This window comes from Trachypithecus francoisi, unplaced genomic scaffold, assembly GCF_009764315.1.
Source record: "Trachypithecus francoisi isolate TF-2019V2 unplaced genomic scaffold, Tfra_2.0 Lachesis_group7, whole genome shotgun sequence".
Classification (NCBI taxonomy): Eukaryota; Metazoa; Chordata; class Mammalia; order Primates; family Cercopithecidae; genus Trachypithecus; species Trachypithecus francoisi.
In genome coordinates, this window is record NW_022681472.1 from 3,672,092 (window position 1) to 3,693,387 (window position 21,296).

A 21,296-nucleotide genomic window follows, 5' to 3' on the forward strand; every position below is an offset into this window, starting at 1 on the left:
GCTGCCTCCACCTCCCAGATTTAAGTGATTCTCCTGACTCAGCTCCCGAGTAGCTGAGATTACATGCACCCACCACCACGCCTGGCTAATTTTTGTATTTTTAGTAGAGACAGGATTTTGCCATGTTGGCTAGGCTGATCTCGAACTCCTAACCTCAGGTGATCCACCCACCTCAGCCTCCCAAAATGCTGGGATTACAGGTGTGAGCCACCACACCTGGCCTATTGCTGATTTATATGGTAAGAATATGTTTAGTTTTGTCAGAAACTGCCACTCTGTCTTTCACAGTGGCCACACCATTTTGCATTCCTGCCAGCAACGAATGAGAGTTCCTGTTGCTCCACATCCTCACCAGTGTTTGGTGCTGCCAGTGTTCTGGACTTTGGGCATCCTAATAGGTGAGTAGCAGTATCTCACTGTTGTTCTGAATTGCAGTTTCCTAATGACATATACTGTTGAACATCTTTTCATGTGCTTACTTGCAATTTCTATATCTTCTTTGGTGAGGTGTCATATCAGTTTTCTTGCCCATTTTAAAATCAGGTTATTCATCTTACTATTGTTGAATTTTACGTTTCTTTGTATATTTTGGATAACAGTTCTTTATTAGATGTGTGTTTGCAAATATTTTCTCAAAGCGTGTGGACTGTGCTCTCGTTCTCTTGACAGTCTTTTATAGAGCAGAAGTTTTAAATTTAATGAAGTACAGCTTGTCATTATCTCTTTTGTAGATCGTACCTTTGGTGTCATATCTAAAAAGTCATTGCCAGATTGAAAGTGACCTATCTTTTTTTCTGTTATGTTCTAGAAATGTCATAGTTTTATGTTTTACATTTAGGCCTGTGCTCTATTTTGAGCTAATTTTTGTGATGAGTGTAAGGTCTGTGTCTAGATTTATTATTACTTTTTTTGTGTGTGATTGTCCAGTTAATCAGCACAACTTGTTAAAGGACTATCTTTGCTGCACTGTATTGCCTTTGCTCCTTTGTGTAAGATCAGGTGACTATTTATGTGAGTCTATTTCTGGGTTTTCTCTTCTGTTCCATTTATCCATTTGTCTATTCCTTCACTAATACCACACCGTCTTGATGACTGTAGTTTGACTGAAGTCTTGAAGTCGAATTGTGGTAGTCCTCCAAATGTGTTCTTCTCCTTCAGCATTGAGTTGGCTATTCAGGGTCTTTTGCCTCTCCATAAAAACTATAGAATCAGTTTGTTGATATCCACAAAATAACTTGCTAAGGTTTGATTGTGATTGTATTTGGCACATCACAAAAATGAAATGTTGCCCACAAATTCTATATCCACCAAAACTTTCCTTCAAGAATGAAGGGGAAATCAAGACATATTCAGAGGAAGTAAAACTGGGAGAATATGTTACCAACAGACCTATCCTAAAAGAATGGCTCTAGAAAGTTCTCTAAGTAGAAAAGGAATGCTACAAGAAGGAATCTTGGGATACGAGAAAGGAAGACAGAGCAGAGTGAGAGGAATAAATTAGCAAATACAATGAACTTTCCTCTTATTTTGAGTTTTCTAAATTATTTTGATGTTTGAAGCAAAAAAAAATTAATATTGTCTGATGTAATTCTAAATTCATGTAGAAGAAATATGTAAGGCAATGATAAGGAACAGTAAATAGAAGTAAAGTGAAATAGTGTTTCTATTTATCAATAAACTGGTAATATGACGACAGCAGTAAGTTGCAATATCATACAATATAATGCAAAAAAGAACCACTAAAAATAAGCTATGTAAAGAGACATACTGAAAACCACTATAGATAAATCAAAATTGATTTCTAAAAAACATTCAAGTCATCTCCAGGAAGGCAGAAAAAAAAATAGACAAGCAAAAGATGAAAACACACAGAAGAAAAAAAAAAAAAGTCAGCTTTAGGTTTTAACACGACAATAATTGCATTATAGGTAATTGGTTTAAATGTATCAATTAAAAAACAGAAATTGGCCAGTAAATTATAAAACATGACCTAAATATATGTTGTATACCAAAAACTCGCTCCAAATATAACAATATAGGCAGGTTAAAAGTAAAATGATAGAAAGGATATATCATGAAAATATCAGTCAAAATAAATGAAAAACAGTTATATTAATATTAGGTAAAGCAGACTTCAGAGCAAGAAAATGATCAGAGGCAGAGAAGGTTATTATAATATGACAAAAAGTCAATCTGCCATGAATACCTGTCAATCTTAATTGTATATGCACCAAACAACAGAGACATAAAAACTGTCAAGCAAAAGCTGATAGAACCAAAGGAAGAAAGAGGCAAATCCATAATTACAGTTGGAGATTTCAATGTCCCTTTCTCAACTAGACAGAAAATCAGCAAGGATATAGAACAATTCAAAGCAGGCTCTTTGCCGGGCGTGGTGGCTCATGCCTGTAATCCCAGCACTTTGAGAGGCCAAGGCAGGTGGTCACCTGGTCAGGAGTTCAAGACCAGCCTGGCCAACATGGCGAAACCCCATCTCTACTAAAAATACAAAATAATAATAATAATAATAATAATAATTAGCCTGTCCTGGTGGCATGCACCTATAATCCCAGTTACTAGGGAGGCTGAGGCAGGAGAATCGCTTGAACCTAGGAGGCAAAGGAATCACTTAAACCTGTGAGGTGGAGGTTGCAATGAGCTGAGATTGCGCCATTGCACTCCAGCCTGGGCGACAAGAGCAAAACTCGGTCGCAGAAAAACAAACAAACAAGAAAAATAGGCTCTAATCAACACTTACGGAGTAACATCAAAATACTGATTTTTTTTTTCTCAAGCACCCATGGAACATTTGTCAAAATATTTTGGTGGAGGAGAAAGAGTCTCAATAATTACAAAAATGCTGAAATGATACAGAATATTTTACATAGCCACAATAGAATCAAAATAGAAAGAAAAAAACAGAATGATAATGGAAATATCTAGACACTTGAAAACTAAACAACATGCTTTTTAATAATTAATAGACTAAAAAAGTCTAAAAGAAAGTAAAAAATACATTGAACTGAAGAAAAATGAAAGTACAACATATCAAAAATTTTTGAACATAGCTAAAGCAGTGGTGAGAGGAAAATTCATACCACTAGATGCTTACATTAGATGTAGAAGTGTTAAATTAACAACCTAAGATCCCATCTCAATGATCTAGAAAAAGAAGAGCAAAATAAACTCAAAGCAAGAAGGAGCAATGTAAGAGAGATAACAGAAAAACAACAAAAAAAACAAGTACACAAAAAGCTGGTTATTTGAAACGTCAATAAAATTGACAAATCTCTAGCAAGACTGACAAAGAAAAAAGAAGACACAAATTCCTGAGAATAAAATAGAGACTATAACTTCAGACCCTGCAGTCATCAAAAGGATAATAAAGGAATACGCCAAACAACATACATTTGACAATTTCAATAACACGTACCAATTCTTTGAAGAGCACGAACTACCACAACTCAATAGACATGAAATAGCTACTTGACTAGTCCTGTGACTATTCAGGAAATTCAATTTGCAGATATAACATCTCTCAAAAAAGAAACGTCCTGGCCTATCCGGATAGCTTGAGAATTCTACCAAAATTCTACCAAAAACAGGATTAATGACAGGTTCCAAGGGAATACCTTAGAGTAGGAATGAACACTTCCAAGTTCACTTTATGAAGCTAGTACTGTATGACCCTAATACCAAAAACAGACGCAGGCAGTACCAACAAAGAAAACTAAAGACGAATACCGTTGAGATAATATTATTCTGTTCACTTGAAAGATAAAGAATTTGAGTCTCAGAGGATTTGCTAGTGTTTTGTAGAATAAGGGCTTGAGTTTATGACCACTGAATTGTTGTGATTAGCAACCATCTTCCCTCCACTATGGGTTGTTTTCTCTTCCCACTTCTCGTTGCTCTCCTTTCTCTCAATCTCTTCCATTTCCTTCTCCTTCTTCTTCCGCTTCCGCTGCCACTCCCGCCCTGGCTTCTGCTTCTTCTGCTGCTTCTGCTTTTTCTGCTTCTTCTTCATTTTTCGGGACAGAGTTTCACTCTTGTTGCCCAGGCTGGAGTGCAATAGTGCCATCTCAGCTCATTGCAACCTCCACCTCACAGGTTTAAGTGATTCTCCTGCCTCAGCCTCCCGAGTAGCTGAGATTACAGGCACACACCACTACGTCTGGCTAATTGTTTTATTTTTAGTAGAAGCGGGGTTTCACCATGTTGGTCAGGTTGGTCTCAAACTCCTGACCTCACTTGATCCGCCCACCTCAGCCTCCCAAAGTGCTGGGATTACAGGTGAGAGCTACTGCGCCCAGCCTCTCTAAATATTCTTCTATCTACTGAATGTGAATGAATCCCAGCATTACTACTTCGAAGATAAGCTTGGGCAAGTCGCTTATTTTTCGGAACTTCAGTTTTTTTTCATCTGTTAAACTGGGTAATGCTAGTACTAATCTCATGAGGTTTTTGCAAAAATTAAATATACAAATACATGAAAAGTGGTTGGCAGAGTGTCTGGCCACAGTGCTGAGAATTCATTATCATCATAACTACTTTTTATTAAGTACACTTAGTGGTATTTCTCAAGAGTTACTCTGGTGTTTGTCAGTGAGTCTAATGAATCTGTCTACATGAGTTCATTCCTTAATAGGATGGGAAAGCCTGTGATTCCCGTAGATGTTGTTTGGTGGTAGAGGGAAAACGTTTCAGGTACTAAGTGTAGCTATGGCCCCAGGAATCTATCCAGTGCTTTGGGGCTTTGTGGATTAATGAGGCACGTGGGTGCGCTTTTGGTTTACTGTGCTGGAGTAGATTCCTCTCTAAGGTATTCCCCGGGAACCTGACTTGTAAGCATTTTACTGGCCTGAAGTTATTGTGGTATATGGAAAAGAGAAGAGAATAGAAGAAGGAGGAGAAGAAATGGATGCAAAAGAGAAAGAAATTGGAGGCAAATGTGTGTTTAAAACCTTAGAGAGAGTGCATACAATTTGGGATAAAATCCAGACATCAGCTAACATTGAAGAGACGTAAAATATAAATTATAGCTTTAATTCAGGCTATGGAGCATCATGCAAGTGAAAGGCATTTGTCGATTGTAATGTAATGAAGCTGAACTGTTGGATAGAATCAATTTGGTTGGAGCTTTTGATTAGTGAATGGGTCTGTCTTTGCTTTAAACATTTTAGCGTTCCTTATTCTCATCAGTTGTAAAATCTTTCAAAACATAATTCCTTAAGGCAAATGTCTGGAGCTTAATTGAGCCATATTATTTCAACTCTTCCATTGTCTTTGATCGTATCAGATGGAATACATTCTCCTTTCTATGTTAGAGAAGCAGGAAATGTAACAGCTGAAACTTTTTAATTTCATAGAATGGTGTATTTCTGGTTTAAGGTTGTGGGATATAACAGAAAGGGGACTGAATATGCAGTTCTGCAGGTCTTAGAATGAGTCACTTCACTTTCCTGAGCCTCAGATTATCCGGTGTGGAATGGGGATGGCAACAGTTGTCCGGTCTGTGCCCCAGGCTTTGTGTTGTGCAGATGTTATCAAATGGGATGTACATGAGAGCATGCTTTGTAAATTGTTCAGCAGTTTACATTGTTTTTCTGGTCATTAGATAGAGACAATGTTGAATATTGAATACAAGTAATGAAATACATTTTGCCATTTGTTTTCAATTTCACCTCTATAATGCTGAATGTCACACAGTGATCTTTCTTGTTGAAGTGAGCTAAAACCATTATTTTATCCTCTATACATCTAGGAAATTAGATATGACATTAGTCCCAATTATCTTTATTTTTGTTTTATTTTCTTTTGATTTTATTTATTCATTTACTCTTTTTTTTCTATAGAGACAGAGTTTCTCCTTGTTTGCCAGGCTGGTCTTGAACTCCTGGGCTCAAGTGATCCATCCACCTCAGCCTCCCGAGGTTCTGGGATTACAGGCGTGAGCCACTGTACCTGGCCTCCCAATTAGCTTTATATATTTAGTACGTTTCAGATATAATTTTTAACTCTAATTTTACATCTTTGGAAAATGTTTTCAGACTAGCATTTCTTCAGTTCCAAATATTTACATAATATACTTCTATTTCAGTCCTGTTGAAATCGTGTGTGTGTGTTTGCATATGCACACATGTACACGAGCGGAGAATCCTTTGAGTTCCATAGGTTGCAACCAGGATTCAGGGTTGAGACCACATCAGGTCTGTATTATCTGGGCAAAATGGACTGCTGGCTCTGACAATGGAAAGATTGGCTTTTAAAAAGAGGAACTTCAAAAGACAGATATTCCCCTTTACTCAAATCTTGTGGAATAGTATCATTAGGTGAGGGGTAAATAGAAAGAGACTATTGTACTTACAGAGTGTACTTACAGTGTAACTAGTGTAACTAGTGTACTTACAGAGTCTGGCTAGAAAAAGAGCTATATAGGTCATATTTATGTGAAGTGAAATCAGCTTATCCCCTAAAAACTCATCCAGCAACACACACACCACACACACACACACACACACACACAAACAGAATTTGTCCTTCTAACAAATGTTTATGTTCCATAAGATTTCTTATCAAATAACTCATGTTTCTAGACTTTGTAATTATTAATTTGTATCAGCTACAATGGATTGGATTCCTGTAACGGATTGTCTCTTCATGGTAAGGTTGAATCAGGATGGTTTCGTAAGATGTGCTATACAATGACAAGGACATTCTAATTTTCACTAAAAACAATCAAACTTTATTTTTGTAGGCTTGTTATAATATTTCCATTTATTATTATCATATTATCAATTATTGAAATATGATGAGAAACAAAGCTGAAGAAAATACTTCTTCTTTTGAAATGTAGTCTAGCATGAATGTTGTAGTGGAAAGAACCATTTTCAAGAACTGCCTCGCCATCAACCAACTGTGTAACTTATTGCAAGTCTTCTGACTCTGTGAGTTTCAAACAGTGGCTGCTGGAATGCCTAGTAGGCTTGCCATGATGATGGAAGGGGACACACAGCAGTCATGATTATTACTATTGCTACAACTGTGAGGTTTAAAATCAGTTTGCTTTTTACCTACTGTACCATAGCAACTAATGTCAGTAAAAAATCTTATTTCAAGTGTTTCTTTTGTTGATATTACTGACCTTGATATTTCAGCATTTTGACCAAATTCATCTATGCTTTTGCCTGATTTTATTCTAGCTTTTAGATCTGTAATTTTCATTTTAGGTATAACTTGCATATTCTTGACCTTTTCAGCATAACTATGCATTTATTTGTTATCTTATTGGAAACAGAAAAATCAGCTGGGGAATGGTAAAGTGTATTGGTCAAACAGTTCAGAGACTAACTTCCTACTGCATTACTCTGGTATAATTTCATATTTTCTCAAGACATAAAATACTTCCATTTTACAGACTATTAGAAAGAGAAAATATGCTTCCCACTCAGCCAGTTTCACTCACTCTTGTGTAGTCTATGGCTTGCAGCCATGTCAGGCTGTCCATCACTTCTCTGTGAATGTTTACAGGAGGAAATTGAGATTTGTCTGCATTTGGGAGAAATTCATCAGATCCATCAAGGGGCCAGGAGCAAGTGGGGGAGGTGAGGATCTGACATCCCCTGTTTTTATTAGGGAATGTAGTTTCTTATGATGCCTAATGATACATATCCATCATGAACCAATTTCAATTTTGCTATTTGTGTAAAAGAAGAAAAATAACTATGACAAGTCCATAAGACTAACAAAAATGAGACTGTGAGCTTTGGCTGAAATGTGGGTTTATTTTTTCCTTTAACCCCAATCTAAGGGAATGATGAAGAATGCAGTGTACCATTTCCATAGAAGAATTATAACCAGTCAGTTGCTAGTTTGGAAGAGTTGAGTAAGTTTGACATAAGAGTGATATGCCTCCCTGAGACAGTTCCTCAATGAGTGAGTCAAAGTAAACATCCTATACCTAGAACCTGGCACATATTGGCAGCTGATACATATTTGTTCCATGAATGATGCATATGTACTGAGTGTTTGAAGCTGGAGATACGAAGGTGAAGGAAAGTTGGTCCCTTCTTGTGTGACTTAAGGAAAAACAACTAACCAGAATGGAGGTAGAATACAGGGGCCACAGTCATGCTGATCATCTCCAAGAGCCTTGTACATTTATGAGAAATGTGATGCTAATACAATTTGCCAGAGAGTTGCATTAGTGAGCAATGGTTTGAGATCTTCACATTTTATAACCCTAGATTTCTAACATGGAACGGTGTTGTGGCAGGTGCTGTTGATTGGCCAACTCAGCCCATCCGGAAGTCCTTCTCCTTAGGCACTGTCCCTAGATATTGCTTCCAGAAAACCTGTGGTTTCCTGAGGAAAAAAGAGCAGATGTGGCTACATGGCCTATAACCCTCTCACCAGTTCCCTTTGCCCTTTTACTTGCTGAAATGAGGAAGTGCCTGGAGGTGCAGAAATCATCTTCATACCATAGAAAAAAAGGTCAATGTATTCGTGATAGCAGAGAAGAGAAAAGAGAAAGAGCGATATTTTGATGGCATTGTTGAAGCAGCCCTAGACAGCCCAAACCTAGATGATTTTGTGTGAGAAAGAAATTCATATTGGATTAAGCCACCCTTCCTTGGTATTCTCTTCCTTGCAGCTGAACATACTCTGAATGGGCACAGAGGCCCTGCACAATAGTCCTTGCCTTCATGTTCATTTCACTCTTCCTGCTCTCCATTCTGCAGGCTGAGGCTGTACAGGACTCTGCTCCCAATGTGAATGATGTGATCTGTGCAGGGACCCTGCCCATTGGTGCCCGGTGGTCCTGACAGCCACGCTGGTCTTTTTTTGTGCTTGTCTCTGGGCCCATGTCTAAGCCTTCACAATGCTTCTCTATCTGGAATGCTTTCTTACTTCCCACCCCACTCCCTCCTGGCCTGGTCAAAACCTCCTCCTCCCCTCCTAGTCTCAGTTTAAATGTCACTGTTCAGGCAAGCCATCCCCAGACCTCCAAGCCAAGTGAGGAACCTCTGGTTTACACTTTCACAACACCGTTTATTTTTCTCAAAACACTCATCATAGGTGTAAATAAATAAATCTCTGGGTCATTAAAAAAGTTATGTTGCCAGGTGTGGTGGCTCACGCCTGTAATCCCAGCGCTTTGGGAGGCTGAGGTAGATGGATCACTTGAGGTCAGGAGTTATGAGACCCTCCTGACCAACACGGTGAAACCCTGTCTCTCTTAAAAATACAAAAATCAGCTGGGCATGGTGGCGCATGCCTGTAATCCCAGCTACTCGGGAGGCTGAGGCAGGAGAATTGCTTGAACCCAGGAGGTGGAGGTTGCGGTGAGCCAAGATCACACCACTGCACTCCAGCCTGGGCATCAGGCAAGAGTTTGTCTAAAAAAAAAGGGGGGATGTTTTCCCTTCTGCTTGATTACAAGAGACCAGGCCCCTGTCTTTTTGTTCACTGGATTTGTGCCCATACCTGGCAAAGTGCATGGCATGTGATAGGACTGTAATAAATACTTGTTGAATGAATACACAAAAGAAGGAATGGAATAATTTATTTGTAATAAGATCAGTTATATACTTCTGCAATGACGGAGGATTATGGGGTAGACTAAGAGCTGGGAGACCACCATGATTCATGAAGGCTTCAGAGTTCTCAGTCTGTTCTCCAATAGGGCAGTGACTTCCCCAAGAGGAGGCCGCCTAGGTGTGTCCAGACAGCATGGCTCTGGCCAGGAGGAGAGGAGCTGCAATGGTCACAACACGGGTGGCCACTGCGTTCTCATGAGCTGCGTTGTTTCCCCCTTCTTTGCTGTTGCCTCCTTTCCAAAGACAAGTTACGGAGAGCCCTTCCAAGAACTGGGAGGGCTTGTGGACTCTGACAACCTGGAGAGGAGAGCTTCAGGGCTGCTCAGCCCTGACTAGCACGATTTACCAGCACAGCACTATTTGTTTTAACCTTTAGGGGAAAACGGGATATGATGAGACCTAAAGAAACATTATTTCCCAAAGGTAGATTTCATTTCTTTAACTGTTTATGAGTCTCAAACAATAAAATATGACTATTTGGGGACTGGTATTATATTTCAATGACTTTTCCAGCTGTTGTGCTAGTGCACACATTTTGGAGCCTTCTCTCCTCCAGCTGAAAGCCGACTCTTCACTCACAGCAGCGGCAACACAACCAGCGCTGGCTGTTCGGGGCGTGCGGCCTGCACACAGTGACACATTCACACGCTGGGCGAGGGCTGGGCCTGCTGCCTGGGTGTGAGGAAAAGCAGTCATGTTCTCTCTATTCTTGAGATTGATTACCCTGGGCTTCTGCAAGCCATATAAAGTAAGTCGAGGGGTGACTCTGGGCTTGGTGCTAATGTGACCACTGTTGTTGGCAGGTGCTGTGATTCTGGAGAGGCATTTGTCCACTCAGCATGTAAGGGGGAAGTCATGCTTTCTTCAGCTGTGCCTGCACTGCGACAGCCCTGTGTCTGTCACTACTGCTGGGGGCTCCTGGAAGCCCCCAGACACACATTTGGAGGCCAAAGCAAATCCTCTGTCTCGCATGTGAGCCGTGGGGATGCTCGCCTTTAAGATAAAGCTGTGGCCGGGGGTGGTGGCTCATGCCTGTAATCCCAGCACTCTGGGAGGCTGAGGCAGGCGGATCACCTGAGGTCAGCAGTTTGATACCAGCCTGGCTAACATGGTGAAACCCTGTCTCTACTAAAAATACAAAAATGAGCTTGGTGTGGTGGTGGGCACCTGTAATCCCAGGTACTCAGGAGCCTGAGGCAGGAGAATCACGTGAACCCAGGAAGCGGAGGTTGCAGTGAGCCGAGATCATGCCACTGCACTCCAGCCTGGGCATCAGAGTGAGACTCTGTCTCAAAAAAAAAAAAGAAAAAAGATAAAGCCATATGTTTACTCTTTATCGAAGATGCCAAAGAGTATAGCCTCTGATTGCATGGTTTTTAAAAAGTTAGAGTATAGAAATAGTGCTTAGTGTTATGTCAGTAAATTGAATGCTTTCATACACTTTTTCCTCTAAATTGGAAACAGGGGCAATCCCCTGAAATGTATGTATTTTATTTTAAAATATTCCTAGCCCCTGTATTTAATCCTTTTCCTAACTGTCTCTCTCCTGCCTCATGCTTGCTCCTTACACCTCTGCCCAGCAGGGCTTCTTTCTTCTTTCCCCCCTTCCTTTCCTTTCTCTGTAGAGCATCAAGCCAGCTTCTCCTTCCTCACCAGCCTCACCATCTGAGTTTCTCGTGGACAGCTTCTCAGTGAACACAGGAAGACCTAGACCCCACTCTCGGCGCTCTGATGACCGCGGTGTGCACAGGCAGGTTGGTGCCCAACACTCTACAACATTTAAATACTCTTATTTTCAGAGGACATCAAATATCCAGTAGTTTTGCATTTGGGCCTGAGCCATGGCTCTGACGTTAGAGATTAGACACAGTGACAAAGGGAGAGAATTCTGGGGGAGCAGACTCCGGGTTTCTAAGCAGATGGAGTGAACAGCTGACCGAGAAGCTCAAGCCTGAAGCAGGTGGCGGATTCTCTTAGCAGCACCAAATCACCCTGTCAGGCGGCCTAGCGAGGGCAGCTCAGGAGTGGGCCACAGAGCAGGACATGCCAGAACGTCCAGAGAGTGTGGGCGGAAGCTGCTTCCCAGTGGAGCCTGGCCAGGGGGAGACTGCCAGACAGTGAGGCGGATGAGTCAGACCTGAAAGCGATCCCGGCCATGACCTAGTGGGAGAGGAGAGAACAGAAGGGGCAGTCAGGAACCGACAGGTGGGCAGTGCAACAGGAAGGGGCCACAGACCCACAGCAGGTGGCAGGGCAGATGGAGGAGATGAAGGGACGTGTGATAGTGCGGGGGGGCACCCGCCTGGGTGTGGGGAGTGCAGGTTGAGGTGGGTGGCTGTGGGGCAGTGAGTGGTGGGTTGAGGGAACACAGGGCAGGTGGGCAGGACACCAGCCAGGGGATGTGGGGCGGGGGATGGGCAGGTGGGAGCCCTTCTGACCCCCTGTGGCTGCACGTGCTGTTTGGAGCACACAGAGGCCAGAGGTGCCAAGGTGCAACCTGTTCTTTCAGGTTATTGATCTGTTTTTAAAGGAAATGGCTTGGGATGGCTGGAACAATATTCACTTTTCAATGAACAGCTTTGGACTCTTTCTTTCTGTGATCTCAAAGTGCCAAAGGGAACCAAAGAGGACCAAATTATTCCAAAGAATTATAGCAGCCCAGTTGTTGAGGATAAAACAAAGCTCGGCTTTCCTTACTGAGGCGTTTTGAGTGGAATGAAATGCTTCATTTAGCATTTAATGAGATTATAGTGGCAGAGATAAACACGTTATGATAAGGTAGAAAGATCACCTGGTTGGAGCCAGATTCCTGGAGGTGATCCAAGCTCTGGGGATCTGCTGCTGAGCCAGGCAGTCACCACCTGCTGTTTGGTTCCCAAATCTGTCCAGGCAGGCTGCCGCTGGGATGTCCGCAGGGGTGCGTCTGGGAAGAGCGGGTTGTCATCGGTGTGTGCTCCGCTCACTTGGGGAGGGCTGGGTCCAGGCCCCAGAGCCACCCAGTGCTGAGTGGTGCTTTCCGCCTCAGTGTAAGAGCCACTTTTCTTACTGTGTGGAGAAGAGCCAGTCTAAGGGTTGATTCCCGCATTTGTACAATGCCGGCCACCTGCGGTGTGCGTCCCGATTGGTATTCTTCTTCCATCTCGATGCTAACTCCGGGAGAGAGGAGGCACTGGTGTTAGCGGAAGCACTTTCCAGGTGCAGAATCTTCTGCACAGAGGGAGGCAACAAAGGCCGGCAGCTGGGAGGCTGGGCCCAGGTCAGGCCAGGCTCTGGCTCCAGACCCCCCTTCTTCTGCTCCACCATCACCTGTGCATTAGTGCGCCGGCCCTCGGGCTTCCCCGGCCCCTCCACTAGCCTCATTGTGACTGCAGGGCCTTGTACTCTGGAGGGAGGAGCAGTGGAGCTAGGAAGGCAGGAAAGCTGGCCCTGGACTCTGGGAGGAGAAAGGGCCAGCAGGGGCGTAGGAAAAAGGGGAATGAACATTTACCAAAAGTCTCTGTTCTTGGTGTTTTCTGTACAACGTATTTAATCCCACAAGGTCCAATGAGTTTGTGTTAGTCCAGTTTCACACATGCGGAAACCGAGGCCTGTCACACAGTTGAGCAGAGCTGGGCTCCAGCATCAGGTCTCGCTGCTGAAAGAACTGGAGGAAACTCTGGCCAGAGCAGAAGGTAGGCAGTTTTCAGAGGAACACTCAGACCTTGATGAATAGCAGGGGCTGGAGTTGGGGATGTCAGAAATAGCAACTAGTAACCAGAGACATCCAAGGAGCTCTGAGCACAGGCACAGAGGACGTGCAGGCACTGCAGGGCGTGGCATGAGGACACAGCCCCAGGGCTCAGCGGAGGTGGAGAGCAGCACAGGGGTCTGGCAGGGAGGAGCACTGATGGGTTAGCTGCAGTGCCAGTCCTGGGATGGCCTCTTCCCCAGGACTCTAGGCAGTGCTTCTCTGTCTTAGGCTTTTCTTTCAAATTCAAGTTTGCATTTTAAATGAAAACAGAGGCAATCTCCTTCAAAATATACTCTTAAAGATGATTGTACTTTTGAGGCAGTATCCTTTTAGTATATTCTGTACACTGAATCTGTTTTGCTTTTGCTTGACTTGTTGATGGTGAATTAGTTAAACAAAGGGAAGGAGTATCCATTTCCTTCTTTTCTTGCACAAGGTAAGGGTTTATATTCAGGAAGTAGAACTTGAAACATGCAATTTTGCATGACTTAATCCAAGTCATTATTATAATTAGTTTTGTGGAATATTAAAGAAGGCGAGAGAAAGACAGTGGGAAGAGGAGAGTGCAGCCTTCGAAAAGCTGTGCGCCCCTGATAGATGTGGGGTCTTGAGTTGTACTTTGCATTGTGGTCTGGACCTCAAGGGGTCACTTTTGTTGCTGAGCCACAGTGAAAGTGTCATGAAAATGGTTTCTTTTTTCCCCTATGACTCCTGGCCAGTCACCTGGCTATTTATTATGTGTTCTGCCATGATCATTAATGCTTGAAAAGCAGTTTTTCAACTTAGGACTTCTTGTCAGTAAGTTCGTGGAAGGGGGCTTGATGGAATACATCTTAGTTTGTGTTTTGAAGGTCCCCACCCTCTTCTGTTGCTTCTGCTCCAGGTTGATTTCCTTTTCCTAAAGTCTGCTTCTTCCCATCTCCTCTTCTGGGTCTTCAGAGCCCTGCACTTCTCAACAATGTATCTTTGTTTTCTGGGTCTTACAAAGCACAATGGCAAAATGTTCAAGAGACAATTCAAAGTAAAAATGGGAGGCGATTGTTAGAAGGAACACCTAGAAACCTACCCTATGAGAGGTCATGGCAATTGCAGCACGACAGAGAAAGAAAGGTCTTAAGGTTTTGTTCTGATGCGAACGGGAGCTGTCTGGGCTGAGAGATTCACCTGAGCCCTTCCAGGCCATCTGTTCAAACTTGCACAAGGGTGGGAGATGGGGGAAGACTTGGTCAACCGTCTCATTTGTTTCTACCATCATCTGCATGTCTGTCTTTAATTATAAGAGAGTAAATCTTAAGAGTTGAAAAAGTGTATTAAGTAACGATTGTTGTGGGGAAAATCCTACTTTTAATGTTTTATATATTTTTTTCAGAAGCTTGATTGTAAAGAGTGTTAACTCTTCAAGGAAAAAAATTAAAAATATTTTTTAAAGAAAATGAAGGCCCAGATGGAAGAGGCCCCCACCTGCAACGCCAAGGTGAACTCATCCCCAGGTACCACAATGACCTGAGGTGCCTGTAAAAGACACTGCTGTCTCGGTGCTTGACTGGGAGCAAGCTAGGACATGGAGAACAGGGATAGATCCACCTAAAAATCCGGACCTGCTTCTTCATGGATGAAGGAATGTGCACCCAGGAGGCCAGGACCCGTGGTCACCTGCATGAAGGGTTTGAGGTGATGCCGCACATTCCAGAAGGTGATGTGGTCTCAGATGATGCCCATGGGCACTGTAAGGGCGGGTCCAGGACTGCAGCTGGCTGGGCTGTTTATTCTGCAGGCAGACATGCCCTGGGGATCAGTCTGAAGAGCAGCTCAGAGGCGATCAAGCTCCATTTTCAAAAACAAAACAAAACAAAAAAGTGAAGACAGACCAACACCCAGTAAGCATGATGTGACCAGGACTGCCACTTTCGGACCACCCTGGGAGTCAAGACCAAAGATCACCAGCAGCCTCTGATTTGAACTTCAGATTGGAGCTGGAGGCTAAGCATTCTCAGCCTGCTCTAAAGCTGGACAGGCTTCCTGATGCCAGAGCTGGCTGCTGGACCTGTGGACGCACCACAGGAGGCTGAGGCTCCTCCCACAGCGGGGAGATGGTGCCCAGGTAAAAGACACGCATCCTGAGAGAAACCCCTCGGCCCCTCACTCATCACAGAGGGGCAGGGGGAACAGCTCCTAATATTCTCTCGAGCAGTGATAACATATGATTTCCTAGGTCAATCTTGATTTCAGAAATGTTAAAAATAAATGGGCCTGGAAGACTTATAATTTGAGGACAAGACTTGAAAATAAGTGAAAAGCAGTGAGAACAGATTTTGGTGCTGCCTAGACTTTTTTCATTGACTACCCACATTTAGCCTTGAAAGTAAGCAAGCTTATATAGCTGGTGCTGTTCAGTCATTTCACATGAAAGTGTTAAGTATATTTTGTATAGAAATGCATGTGAAAGATATTATGACAAAGGAAAACAAGCCTACTTGAGGATTCTTAAGAAAAGAAAAAGGGTTGTTACTGAGATGTCTGTGGTAGCAAAAAGTGGCCATATCCTCTTGCCTGAGGCTGAGACAAGATAACGTGGGGCAGCCCCACTGCATCCACCTCACCCACCTTCCGGTGAACCAGATGGGGAAGTCCTCCTCCTGCAGTGGGTGCACACAGACTCTCCTCACAGCTCAGAGAAAAGGCTGCTTCTGCCCACATGTGGCTTGGCAATCCAGGGCACCTGCTTGGGGAATAAAAAGTCATCCTCAGAGGTGCTTCCATGGTGGCCTCTGGCAGAATGTCACCTTCTCAAATGCAGGACTCCACATCCGCTTTCTGAGCTGCTGGCTGAGTCGGGTGCTCTTGTATGAGTGGGGAATAGAAGCAAAGATGTTGCTAACACCCTGCTTTGAAAGATGCTTCCTATTTAGAATGATCTCAGGTCTAACTGACGCTCAAGCACCTTAAGTCAAGAGGAGACAATGCTGCATGCTGAACCAGGGTCAGGCAGGTATGTGCATGCATTGCAAGGCTGTGAGGGAATCCATGAGGGAGATGAGAGGATGGAAACTAGGGGTCAAAAGAGGATGCACCAACGTGAAGGGAAACATTGACTGTGACCCCCCAGCATCAAGAGAAACACATGAGCAGGCTGGAGAGGAGCCCAAGGTGAAGCTTATTCTGGGAAAAGAGAATGTAAGGGGTGACTTTTACTACAGATTCAGCTCTGAATGGAGCCCAGATCTCATAGGGTCGCTTGTCATGCATCTACATCTCCAAGACATGCTAGAAATGATGGGAACTTGTTACACTCAGACATGTGACCTGGATACTCTGAGTTCTAATTCTATTCTCTTAAGGCCTGCAGACATGTCTTTGTCTTGTCTCCTAATCTCCTTTCTGTTTACGAAAAGACAGCACACCAGAGCCACTGTCAAAATGGTGAGGATGGGATCTTGTCTTGTGAATTCCACCATAATGCTAACATAGCCCAGAACTTTGCTTTCTGTCTCCAATTCCATGACTTCTTAATGACAAACTTGTTAAAATATGATTTTATTTCCAAAATTTAATTGCAGGTGAGACACAATACTTCTTAAGAACTGTTTCTACCATCTCTTCCTCCTCTTGTCCTTTTGCTTCCACTAAAATCTAGGAATAGCAAAGCATAATTACATGAGAAGTCATGCTTGGCTTAACTGCATGCAGGAGAGGAGGAACTGGAAAAGAAAGAGAGCATTCCATTAAGAGAGGACAAAACAACACACAGAGAGAGAGACAGGGACAAGAGACAGGAACAATGGAAACACCATTCTTCACATCTTCACACTTTTCAACACTGGCTTCCTCAGCCTATGAGATACCACACCATTGACAGAGAATAAAGGGAGGTCTAGAATTGCTGAGGTTTGCTAAAGTTCACACAGTTCACCAATCATTGAATGCAAGACCCAGGCATGCAAGCTCGTGCTGTCAACAGGGGGAAAGGAGGGGTGGCAAAGACACTTGGTGGTGTCTCTAGCAGCTGTAGGAAAGGACCTGCAGATGAAGGAGAGAAAAGGCAAGAGAAGGGAGAAGACTGCTGAGAGGGGCGAGTGAAACTGGCTCTCCATGGAAGCCGGCCTCCCTAGTCTCCAAGGCACGTTGTTTGCTTTGTTTCATCTGTGGAATCTAGGAGAATCAAGGTTCTGCCTGCGAGTTCTAGACACTTGAGTTGATTTTACAATTTTCTACTTTTAAGGGAATCAGATCAGATTCCCTCTTGTACCAGAGTCTATACAGTTGTAATTTAGTCCCAGGTGCTTGAGGAGTGCCCAAGAGATTGTGTATCTTTGCATCTTAGGATTGGACTTCCATATACTTATCTTAGAGACAAGTATATTGAGAGCAAGAAAGAGGAAAATCAAGCTAACTGGCCTTTATACAAGCATTTAAAGTATATGTTTAGAAGCACTTCAGCACATTTAACTCCCATGAGAGATTTTTACATGAATTTCTCCACGTATTTCCTGGACTGTAGCCAGATGATGATCTCCTTTCCCAGAATTTCCGAATACGCATTAAATGTAGGACTACTACTTTTATCACAGAACTGTGATAACAAGTTTAGTTAGCAAAATATTACCGACATGTATTCATTAAATCATTAATTAATTCATTCAGCAGATATGGCTTCTAAGTGCCAGGCACTATTTTAGATTCTGGGTAGCAGTGAGCAAGACAAACGGAACCGTCTTCCCTCACAGACCTGCTGTTCCAGTGAGTGAGACAGACGATGATCATGGTAAATACGAACACAGTGAATCAGAAAGTGCTCTGTGCTATGAGGCACAGTGATGCGCAGCAGGGAGAGCAGTGTAGGGGTGGTGGTGCTATTTCAGATGGGCTGGCCAGCCAGACTCATTGAGCAGCGACATTCAGTAAAGACAAAAGGAAAGTGGGAGAGGGAGACAAGAGAGTACTTTGGAGTGGGACTTGCCTAGGTTTCCTAAAGTCGACAGAGTTCACCAGTCGTTGAATGCAGGACGCAAGCGCACAAGCCCATGCCGTCAACAGGGGGAAAGGAGGGGTGGAATCAGATCAGATTCCCTCCCGTACCAGAATGTATACAGTTGTAACAGGGAGGCCTGCTTCCACAGGGAGCCAACTTCACTTGCACATCTTGCACATCTCAAGCATCCTCTCCCTTCTCTTGCCTTCTCTATTCTCCATCTGCAGCTCCTTTCCTGCAGCTGCTAGAGACACCACCACGTGCAAGTGCAAGCCTGGCTACTGAAGTGCAGGAGTGGCCACTGTGCCTGGAGCAGCATGCCTCAGTGGGGAAGTGGTCAGAATGGACATGGAGGCCACACTGCAAGAGGCCTTGGGCGTGACTGTGAGGGACTGGGTCTTGATTCTGCATCTATGAGGTGGTGCTGGAGAACTCTCTACAGAGAAGTGTCATTATGTAACATTCTTTTTAATATTTAAAACTTTTCTTTTGGATTAATTTCAGATTTACAGAAAAGTTTTAAAACGAGCTATGGAGAGTTACTATAAACCCTTCACCTGGCTTCCTCTAATGTACATATTTTACGTAAGCACAGTACATTTTTCAAAACTAAGAAATTAACGTTGGTTATGACTGACTTAACTACAGATGTTGAGGTTTCACTAGTTATTTCACTAGTGTCTCTTTTTTGTTCTCTTGTCTATTTGAAATATCACATTGTATTCAGTGACATGTGTTTTCAGCAAGGTCACTGAAGCTGCTCTGTGGGTAGAGGGAGACTATTTATGGGCTTTAGGAATAGACTTAACAAAGACAATGTTGGTTTGGCCCAAAGTGGGAGCTTGGGTCAAGGATTCTAAATACATTTTGAAGATGAGACAGCAGCACTGGGGAGAGAGAGGAGTCATGTGTGTGTGGCCTGAGCACCTAGCAGAATGGAGCTGCTGTTTACAGAGATGGGGAAGACCAAGAGGAGCAGGTTTGTAAAGGGTGCCAGGCACTCAGGTTGGGGGTTGGGGGAGGTTTGGGATGCACTGCCTGCTAAACATTGAGTCTGGCAGAGGCTGGACACAGATGGAGAGCCTTGGCCTTGGGTGAATCCAGCCTTTGCAGACCCATCCAACTGACACAGACCCATGCATGCCACGGCCCTCCTTGGATTTACCGCTCGTCATTTAATATGGCTTCACCAGCAAGTAACAGGACTTGCTTACACAAACTGGCTTGACCAAGAAATGCCCTCAACTCACGTAACGGGAACTAGAGAGACTGGACAGCATTCCCGGGTGCCCACAGGTCATTTCCTGTTGCCCGATTTGCTGCCTCAGTGTTGCTACCTGGCAGGTGGAGCTGGTCAGCTTGCAGGGGCAGATGGCTGCTGGCAGCAGTCAGGGCATAGCCTTTTCTTCACTTTAGAGTGGGATAGGAGGGAGAGTCAAGTCCCCATGGTGTCCTCTCCAGGCCAGCTTGACTGGGGTCCATCAGCATAGTGACTTCAGAGGCCTAATGCCGTGTGCTTGAGCCAAGGGCTCTCAGCCAGGACAAGTCTGCCCCCTGGGCACACTTGGCCTTGCTGGGAGACATTTGGGTCGTCAGAATTGATTCTGGAAAGCATCGTGGGATGCTGCTAAACATCCTCCCATGCATCGGACAGGCTGACCACTGACCAGAGATGAGGTGCACCCACCTTTTGTCAGGCCTTTCCTGGTACTGTGTACACTTGGGTGTCAGTGGTCCCCAGACTGGCTGGGTCAAGTTTCCCAGGCTTGCTCTTTATTCCACCCTAAGATTGGTCCCTGTACAAGTACTATGTCCATTTCCACTTCCAAGGCAGTGGAAAGATGCCCTCAGATCCATCAGAGGAAAAAAGTGTGTATCTGTGTTTTGAAGCTTCACGTTCCTTTTTAGTTTCTATTCTGGAAAGTGCAAGAGAAAGAAGGTGATTTTCAGCTCTGAGGGTATCTATGGAAGTCCCCACACCGATTCTTTCCTAGGGACCCAATCATAACCCTCCAGGCTTACTGTGGATTCAATCCTATTGTGAGTTCTCCTAAAATAGGAAGCCAGCATTGTTTACCTTTGTGCCCTGGTGCCCAGGAACGTGTTTGGCATGTGGTGGGCAGCTAGGCTGTTCAACTGACTCTTTTACTTCTGCAGTAAGGTTTATGTGGCATGAAGCCTGCAGTGCTTCATTTCTGGAGCAATACTGGAATCCAAGGCCTAGTCCGTTGGTGGGCACACCATGGAGACACGAGAGTGACTGCTGACTGATGTCCAAATGCCATTGGATGGAAGCCCATATTGACCTGAGTCGCCTGAACAGCTCATCTGAGTCTCCACATCTGCAAAATATTATCACACATTCAGGACCATATGCCCTTGTTGGGTCATTTTAATCTTTGTTTTAACTTTCTCATTATTAACTTCATTTTCTGCTTCACTACAGGCATAGCAGTCCTACATCCATCTAAAATGAAGGAAACTGTTTTGGAAACATTTTTACCTTGGTTTCTCCTAAAGCAAGTTGGATCTCTGTGATGTTATCTTGCATGCTGCTGAAGTCAGTTTCCAGTGGTGTAATTTTCCTGTTAACTTAAAAAGAGAAGCTCAGCACTACATGTCCCTCTGGGCTTCAGACACCTGTTCCTTCCTCCCATGTCCAGAAATATTGGACAATTTCTCCCCAAACATCAAGAGAAACAAAGCGATGGGAACTTATTTCAATTTTGAGAGAATCTGAGTTTGTAGGACTAACACAATGATCAATACCAGTTTGACAGTGGAAGGGTGTTAACATCTGTTTCTTTTTTTATGATTTTATGAATCTTTTTTCTTTCATTTCTTAAGAATTCTAACTACGCCGGGCGCGGTGGCTCAAGCCTGCAATCCCAGCACTTTGGGAGGCCGAGATGGGCGGATCACGAGGTCAGGAGATCGAGACCATCCTGGCTAACACGGTGAAACCCCGTCTCTACTAAAAATACAAAACCTAACTGGG

At 43.6% G+C, this 21,296-nt stretch overlaps 1 long non-coding RNA gene across 1 annotated transcript in view; it reads left to right on the top strand.

Moving 5' to 3' along the window:
• The first annotated feature begins 285 nt into the window (after nt 1-285).
• Nucleotides 286-21,296, top strand: part of LOC117079206 — a 57,759-nt gene continuing 36,748 nt past the window's right edge. The window contains exon 1 of the long non-coding RNA XR_004435315.1: nt 286-398. This is a non-coding gene — a long non-coding RNA (uncharacterized LOC117079206). The remainder of the gene's footprint in view (nt 399-21,296) is intronic.